The sequence below is a fragment of the Myotis myotis genome, unplaced genomic scaffold, assembly GCF_014108235.1.
Source record: "Myotis myotis isolate mMyoMyo1 unplaced genomic scaffold, mMyoMyo1.p scaffold_m19_p_28, whole genome shotgun sequence".
Lineage (NCBI taxonomy): Eukaryota > Metazoa > Chordata > Mammalia > Chiroptera > Vespertilionidae > Myotis > Myotis myotis.
Window position 1 is genome coordinate 938,194 of NW_023416333.1, and position 8,597 is coordinate 946,790.

General features: G+C 44.4%; 1 pseudogene; it reads left to right on the forward strand.

Moving 5' to 3' along the window:
• The first annotated feature begins 5,532 nt into the window (after positions 1 to 5,532).
• Positions 5,533 to 5,706, forward strand: LOC118649324 (annotated as a pseudogene).
• Positions 5,707 to 8,597: the final 2,891 nt, after the last annotated feature.

Genomic DNA, 8,597 nt, shown 5'->3' on the forward strand with positions numbered 1-8,597 from the left:
TTTGCATCAATACACCTCCCCAACATTCCTCACTATAGTACCAGAAAATGGAACTATTGTCTACATGGAATTGAATTATATGAATAATCTGGATCCCATAGTATGTCCTTTAACAGAACAAATTTATAAAGCCCCTGGTCCGATGAGTCCTAGTCACAAAATATCAGGAGATACATATATATAAGAATGCTCAATGGATATGTCAGAAAGTACAGTAGAAGAATATTGAACATGTTGTTTCTATAATGATTTTTTGTCAGTCCTTTGGGTGGGCACACACATAAGAACTAATGTTTACCATCTTGTACAAATATAGCACTGGACATTGGAGAAGTAATAAATGTGGGGCTTTCATTTCAATATCTGCTATCCTGCTGTTCTTGGAACTTACAGTGATGGCTTGCAAAACACTTCAGGGACAACTAATGCCAAAAGACATACCTCTGGTCAGGCCGTATATATACAAAATAACTTTGTGTCCAAAATAATAAAAGGTTTCAACTGCAAAGCTGCCGTGATCTCTGGGGTTCCTCTAGAAAGAATGACCAACATTAGGCTACATTCAGGAAAATGAGAATAAAACTTGTTTATGATGGGCTAATCCCACCCCAATAAACAAGTTACTGAGGTAACACTGAGAAATTAAGGTTTCTAATGAAAATGAAGACAATAAAAATCATTCTAATTAAAAGTACACAGATGCCAATTTATGGTATCCCAAAAATTGATATTCATATTAAAAACTGTGAGTGTCTGTATGAGAACATGAATGGTGGGCTACCTACTTCATTAAATAAAGCAAAATATTCCCCAAATTCTATCGTCAGTCATTGTATTAGTAAACTCCAAACAACTTAGCAGCAGCTACATGGACTTGAGGGGCTGATGTGGGACAGGAAGAGCTTTACATGCTGCGGTCAAAGCATTGCAAAAAGAATGGCAGCCTGGAAGACAAAGTGAAAAAACAGAGAGCAACAAGAAATAGGAAATGAAAGAAATAGAATTAATTTTTCTGAGGTCAGCCAGCAGTGCAGCTTAGGAAAAGTGTCCGTTCTCCACATGCAGAGTTCATGCCCATTCTGCATCCTAGGTACAACAATGTTACTGGTATTGCAATATTCCTCTTAATTATGGGAAACCTATTAAAAAGACAGCACTATCTTCAGTGTACTTCCATTCACCTAAACATCAAAACCACAAATGGATATGCCCTTGTGGACGAAAGGGGCCACATGCTGACCTACCAAGCTCAGGGGAGGCCTGCATGGCATTCTTGCAAACTCGGAGACCTAAAGTAACCACAAAGGATGGTCTGAAATTAAACTTTAACTAAAAGCAGTTATGGTGGGCAGTTACGTACTAGGCCAGTATCTTCACTGACAAGGTCAACCTTTACCTTAATTGAGCCTATCTGTCTTTTTGCATCTAAGATAACATACCCTTGAAATGTCTGGCTAACTTGTGACTTCCCTTTTAGGTGGAGCCCCTGGGGCACAACCAAATGTGCTGGGTCCCAGGACAGATACCACAAATTCCTTCATCATCATGTTAATTGTTCCTGCACCCACCTAAATATGTGTCCATCATTTTACTTTTTATCCAATCCCAGGGGTTTCCCTGCTTTGCTTATCCCTCCTCCTTAATCTGTCACCAATGAATTTCCTGTAACCCACCTATGTTCCTCCTTTGATTGCAATGTATAAATACGGATGTAACCCCGACATTCTCCGGAGCACTATCTCAATTCGTTGAGGTTCTGCTTACTGGCATATGTCGACAGTTTGGCTCAAATAAACTCACAAAAATTCTTCACAGGTTTTAATGTTTTTGTTTTTTTTTTTTACGTTAACACCCTCATAAAGTTTTCCTCTGAACAAGTTGGCACAGAATAGGAAGTAACTTTGATGATATCATTTATAAAACTCAAGAACTACTAGGAATATATCCCAAGAAAACAGAAACACCAATCAGAAAAGATATATGCACCCCTACATTAATAGCAGCACAATTCACCATAGCTAAGATCTGGAAACAGCCTAACTGCCCATCAGTAGATGAATGGATTAGAAAACTGTGGTACATCTACACGATGGAATACTATGCTGCTGTAAAAAAGAAGGAATTCTTAGCATTTGCAACAGCATGGATGGAACTGGAGAGCATTATGCTAAGTGAAATAAGTCAGTCAATGAAGGAAAAATACCACATGATCTCACTCATTTATGGATAATAAAGACCATTACAAACTTATGAACAAAAATAGATACAGAGGCAGAGCAGCCTTGAACAGACTGTCAAACTACAGTGGGGAAGGCCTGGGAGGGTTGGGGCGCATGAGGGGAGGGTAAGAGATCAACCGAAGGACTTGTATGCATGCATATAAGCATAACCAATGGACATAAGACACTGGGGGGTGGGGGAGGCCACGGGATTGTCAAGGGTGGGAAAAAAGGAGACATATGTAATACACTTTGTAATACTTTAAGCAATAAAACAATTAAAAAAATAACACTCAAAAACAATTTTAAAAGATCCATTCAATAGTGTAATTCTCTAATAGAAAAAATGTGCACGTTACAATGTATCCAATATTCCACGGAAAAATGGGTATAAGTGAAGTCCATATAATATACAACAGTTCACAGATCTCTAAGGCAGAAACAATCAACCCGATGATTTCACTCATACACCAGGAATAACACATAGCAGCATCAAGTGTTATGGGAACAGAATCACCTAATATTTCTTTTTCAAAGTACCTCAAATGATTTCAGGATAAAATAGTAACACTCTAAGAAATTGTACATATGGAAACATAAATTCTTTTGATATATTTAAGTATAGAAATATTACCTAACTACATTTAAAGGATGGAGTACACTGCATAATAAACTTTCTGATTTAGAGCAATACCTGAAAGGCATTTTTGCTACCTATCTAGTGTGAATTCAGTGGTACTTTAAAATTCTTAATCAATTATACAGATGGGTCAAGTTTTTACTTTTTAAATTCCTTGGAATTTTGTAAACTGTATATTTTGAACAAAAGTCCTCTCTCCTGTATCATGAATGTAGAATTTCTACCCAATTACAATCCCTAATATTAACTGAAACTGTAGGAACAACTATATAATTTCCCACATTCTTCAGTGTTAAGGTTTCCGACTACAATGAATTCCAATGTGAGAAATAAGCTTCAGATGCTGATTAAAGAACTTAGGACATTGTTTATATTTGTATTGTTTCTCCCCAGTATGAATTCTGATGTTGGGTAAAGTTTGCATACTGAGTAAGCTTTGTCACATTCTTTGTATTTGCTGGGCTTTGATCCAGTAATAATTATCAGATGTTGTATGACATATAAAGATATACACTTTGACATATGCCTCATAATTTGTCAGACCTTATTTGATCATTCTCAATGATAAACCATGGGCAAATCTTAGAATGAAAACTTTATATTATTGCTCTCTTTCGAATGATTCCTAAAATGCTGAGTAGGTTAGACCTCAGGTTAAAGGCTTTCTCACATTTTTTACAGTGTAACCCTTCCCTCCACTATAAAAGTCTGTTATTAGGTAAATTTTGAGCTGTGAGTACAGGCTCTTGCACATGCTCAAAATTTGAAAGGACTCTCTTTAGTATGAAGTCTATCAGGTACAGTTAACGCATTTTCTACATTTTTCACATTTGTAAGGCTTCTTGCCAGTATGAAATCTGTGATGTTCAGTAAGTTCTGTTTGTAAAGGACTTAGGACACTCCTCAGATCTGTAAGTCTTCTCTCAAGTATGAACTCTGCTGTACAGAAAGGCAGGAACACTGACAAAAGTCTGTGTTATATTTTCTACATTTACAAGGATTCTCTCCAGAATGAACTCCCTGATGCTTACTAAGGCCTGAGGAGCTTCCAAAGGATTTGCCACATTTTCTACACTTACCTGGTATATGGTTTCTCTCCAGTGTGAACTCTCATGATTAATAAGGGAGGAGGACTGGCTAAGGCTTTGCCACATTCTCTACCTTCATAAGGCTTCTCTCCAGTATGAACTTTTTGATAACAAGTAAGGGATGAGGACTGGCTAAAGGATTTGCCATTCTCTACATTTATAAGGTTTCTCTCCAGTGTGAACTCTTTGATGATAAGTAAGGAATGACAGAACATGAAAGGCTTTGCCACATTCTGTACATTTATAAGGCTTCTCTCCAGTATGAATTCTCTGATGACAAGTAAGGGATGAGGACTGCCTAAAGTCTGTGCCACATTCTCTACATTTAAAAGGCTTCTCATCAGTATGAACTCTCTGATGATTAGTAAGGTGTGAAGACTGGCAGAAAGCTTTGCCACATTCTCGACATTTGTATGGCTTCTCTCCAGTATGAATACGGTTATGTGTAGTAAGATCTCTATGGCTGATGAACACTTTTCAACATTCTCTACATTTTTTTTTAACATTCTCTACATTTATGAGGCTTCTCTCCAGTGTAAATTCTCTGTTGTGCAGTAAGGTTTGAGGAACTGCTAAAGGTTTTGTCACTTTCTCTACATTTATAAGATTTATGTCCAGTGTGAATTCTTTGATGAATACTAAGTTTTGAGGGTCGGCTAAAGGATTTGTCACATTCTCTATATTTATATGGCTTCTATGCAATATGAACTCTCTGATGTCGATTAAGGGCTGTGGACTCACTGAATGTTTTACCGCATACTGCACATTTATAAGGCTTCTCTCCAGTATGAATACACTGATGACGAATAAGGGATAAGGGCCGGCTAAAGGCTTTGCCACATTCTGAACATTTATAAGGCGTCTCTCCAGTATGAATTCTCTGACGAGTAAGGGATGAGGAATCAGAGAAAGCTTTGCCACATTCTCTACATTTATAAGGTTTCTCTCCAGTGTGAATTCTCTGATGAATACTAAGACAGTTGAAGACTTGCTGGGGGATGTATCCTTCTGCTGCTATAATTTCAGCAAACGTTTTGAGGTAATCCTCACCTGCCTTCATATCCACGCTCACTGCCTCACCATGTCTGACAACGGAGTGAATGCCAGTCCTCTTTTTAAAATTTTCGAACCAGCCCCGACTGCTTTAAATGGCTCGCCCGATGCCTCGTCCATTGAAGTGCCTAGGGTCTGCTGCAGGAAATCAGCGTAAATAGCTCGTGCCTTCTCAGATATTCAAATATGCTGATCAAGTGAATTCACCATGAATAGATGGGCTCTGTGGGAACCAAGTTTCAGGTCAACCCAGTCCATCCTTTAACATTTTCTGAGAATGGAAAAGAGAGACTTGAGGGGAGCAGCTCCTTTGGGGCTCACAGTCACTAAATCAACAAATCACATAAAGGGAAGGAAGCAGATGCTCACAGAACTAGACTCTGACTGTTAAGATGATCGACATCCTTACCAGGTGCACGCTGAGATCGCCTCTATTACTAAGTGTCAATGAATGTTTCGAGATATGTTAAACAGTAGAAAAGACACAGGAGTCAGAATGTGAGCTACACACAATATATTTAAAACTAAAAACATCGCTGCTCAGCCTTTTGGCTAAGATCAAGTGTAGTATCGGTTCTTATCAGTTAATGTAAGATTGATCCTTCTAATATTCCTTCATAAAACATCCTGTGGGGGCAGACTCAGTCATTTCTTGTCCTAGGTCACCTCCTTCTTGCCATCCCAGCAAATGACAGGGGGACCATCAGTAACATACCAGTCTCTCCATCTGTGTGAATAGGTTTGCAAATGGCAGCAAATAAGTATACATTTGGCAAACTTCATAAACTGGAGATTTGTAATTCTGTCAAATCTGTTTAAATAATTCACTTGTTAAATTAACCATATCAACACACCAGACGATATACCACAACTTAATCATCCACATCCCATCAGCTCCCCCTCTCATCCAGATCAGGGTGCCCATACCTTCAACTACAATGTATTTATGTCTATAGTTCTGTTTCTGTCTCACTGTTCCCTTCTTCTCGACTGTGGTCCTTTCCTATATTTCACTTCCCTGTCTCTCGATCTTTCTCCCCTTTTCTTTCTGTCTGTCCTACACCTGGACCATGAAACTCCTGAAACATACTTCCCTTCAGGGGCTCTTTCTCCTGGTCTCTGAGGCTCCATCTCCACACACATCTTCGTCTTCCCCTCCCCACGCCCGTGGCTGCCCGTTCCAGTCTGTCCGCTCCCACAGCTGCTGACTCAGGGCTGCTCGCTCTGCTCCCTCATCCCTGAGCCCCCCTTTCTGCCCCTGCACTCGCTCCCCCAACTCTCCTCCTCTGAACTCGTGTCTCCGTCAAGTGCCTCCTCCTGTGCGGCCCCCACCTCTGCTCCCCAGGACCCGCTCCCTCTCAGCCCCCCTTCCTCTCTCTGGGCTCCCCCTCCTCCCTGTGTCTCCACTTCCTTCCTCTTCAGGCCACTTTCCCGAGTGACCCCCTCACTCCTACCGTCGCTGTTCAGTCCCCCACAAACCCACTATGGGCCCCTCTCTGTGGACCCCTCGCTGCCCTTCCTCCCGCCCACGTGTCTGTCTCTCTCTCCCTCTCCTGACCCCCCTGCCTGGGCCCCCGCCCCCCGCAGTCACCGCGCCCACAAAGCCCCTCCCTGCGGGCAGGTCGCCTCTTCAGGGGACACCGCGTCCTTCCCCTGAGCCCCCCCCATGGACACTGTGCTCCCCCGGCAGGCAGACCCCTTATTAAATGGGGGTGAGCCCAGGAGGGGGGTGCGGACCCCCAGGCCGGGAGCCATCCGGGCTCTTTGGGCGGAAAGCGCCGGTCGGGGGGAGGGGCGCACAGGGCGGGAACCCCCTGACCCAGACTCTCAGCCCCGCGGGGAGCACCGGCGGCCCCGGGAACGGTTTTCAGCGGGAAAACCGCGCGGCAGGCGGTGGCCACAGCCACAGGCGGAGAGACCCCGGGCCGGGCCTCCGTTTCCTCCCAAAGGAACGTGGCGCCCGCACCGCGCAGCCTCCCGGGACGCGGACTCACCGCTGAGAGAGGCTCCGGGGCGGGGACCCCAACAAGGACTTCAGCGCCCGCAGCGCCCTCAGCCTTCCCTGCGGGGAGGGGGACGGGGAGCGTCAGCTTTAAAGACAAACACCCTCCTCAGCGGGAACCGCCAAGTTCCCCTCCACAGCGGCTTCCGCGTCTGCAAGGAACTGCGCATGCGCCTCCTGCGGGGTGGGCGGGGCCAGAGGCTGAGGCGAGCAATTCCGCTTGGAACTGGGGGGTGGGGCGAGCCCTCCGGCCAGGGCTGGGACAGAGGGACAGGCGCAAGGGGGCAGCCTAGACTTTCTTCGTTTGCACAGCTCATGCACAGCTGGGCGCTGAGGGCAGATGCCCCCAGGGACAACATAAGAACTGCCCTCCCCCTAACCCACTGGTGAAATCTCCTCCCTGGACTCCCTTGACCAAATCCTGCCTCCCCGCCTCTTGACCAACGCCTGCACCGCACCCTCACCCTTTCCTGCACACTTCTACCCTAAAGGAAGCCTACTCACCCCTCAGGGCTGACACCAACACGCTGGTCTCAGGCCGCGGTGAAAGAATGCAATGCAATTTCCTAAAGTCTCACCATGTGTCTGGTGCTGGCTCCTGGAGGTGGGACCAAACAGGAGGGAATGGGGGATATTCACACAGAAGTTTCCCAGATCCCAGAGGCTGTGCTTAGAGCTACTGGCTGGTCTGCCCTTCAGCTGCAGGTGTCCCAGGGAGGGGTCTTTCTCAGAATCTTCACAAGCCGGGAACACATTCTTACAGTGAAGTTACAAAGAATTCAAAAGTGGGGCCGATTGGGTTTGAAACCAGAAACTTCCTGACTCCCATTTCCCTGGAGTCATTAAAACCTCAGCGAGGCCAAAACCGGTTTGCCTCAGTGGATAGAGCTTTGTCCTGCGGACTGAAAGGTCCCAGGTTCGATTCCGGTCAAGGGCATGTACCTGGGTTGCGGGCACATCCCCATTGGGAGATGTGCAGGAGGCGGCTGATCGATGTTTCTCTCTCATCGATGTTTCTGACTATCTCTCTCCCTTCCTCTCTGTGAAAAATCAATAAAATCAATAAAATATATATATTAAAAAAAAAAACCCTCATCAGGGAGGGGGGAGGGCAGCCTGCTCTCTCAGCCCCTCTGTCTCGCCATTGAAGAGAGAGGCAGCTTGAATTAAGGAAGTCAGCCATCTCAGCGGATAATTATTAGGAATATAGTGTCTTCTTTTTTAAAAAAATATATATCTTTATTGATTTCAGAGAGGAAGGGAGAGGGAGAGAGAGATAGAAACATCAATGATGAGAGAGAATCATTGATTGGCTGCCTCCTGCACGACCCACACTGGGGATCTAGCCCGAAACCCAGGCATGTGCCCTTGGTCATAGTTGTACCGGGAACCCTTCAGTCTGCAGGCTGATGCTCTATTCACTGAGCCAAACCGGCTAGGGCTCGTGTCTTACTTCTTATCCAATCATCCAGGCCCCTGACCTCAACTGCTCCTTGCCTTCCCTTTTTCTTTTCCCTTGGAATAACAACCCATTCTACCATTCCTTCCCACTTTCACTGCAATAAAATATCAACCACTCATCTGCCACCCCTTAT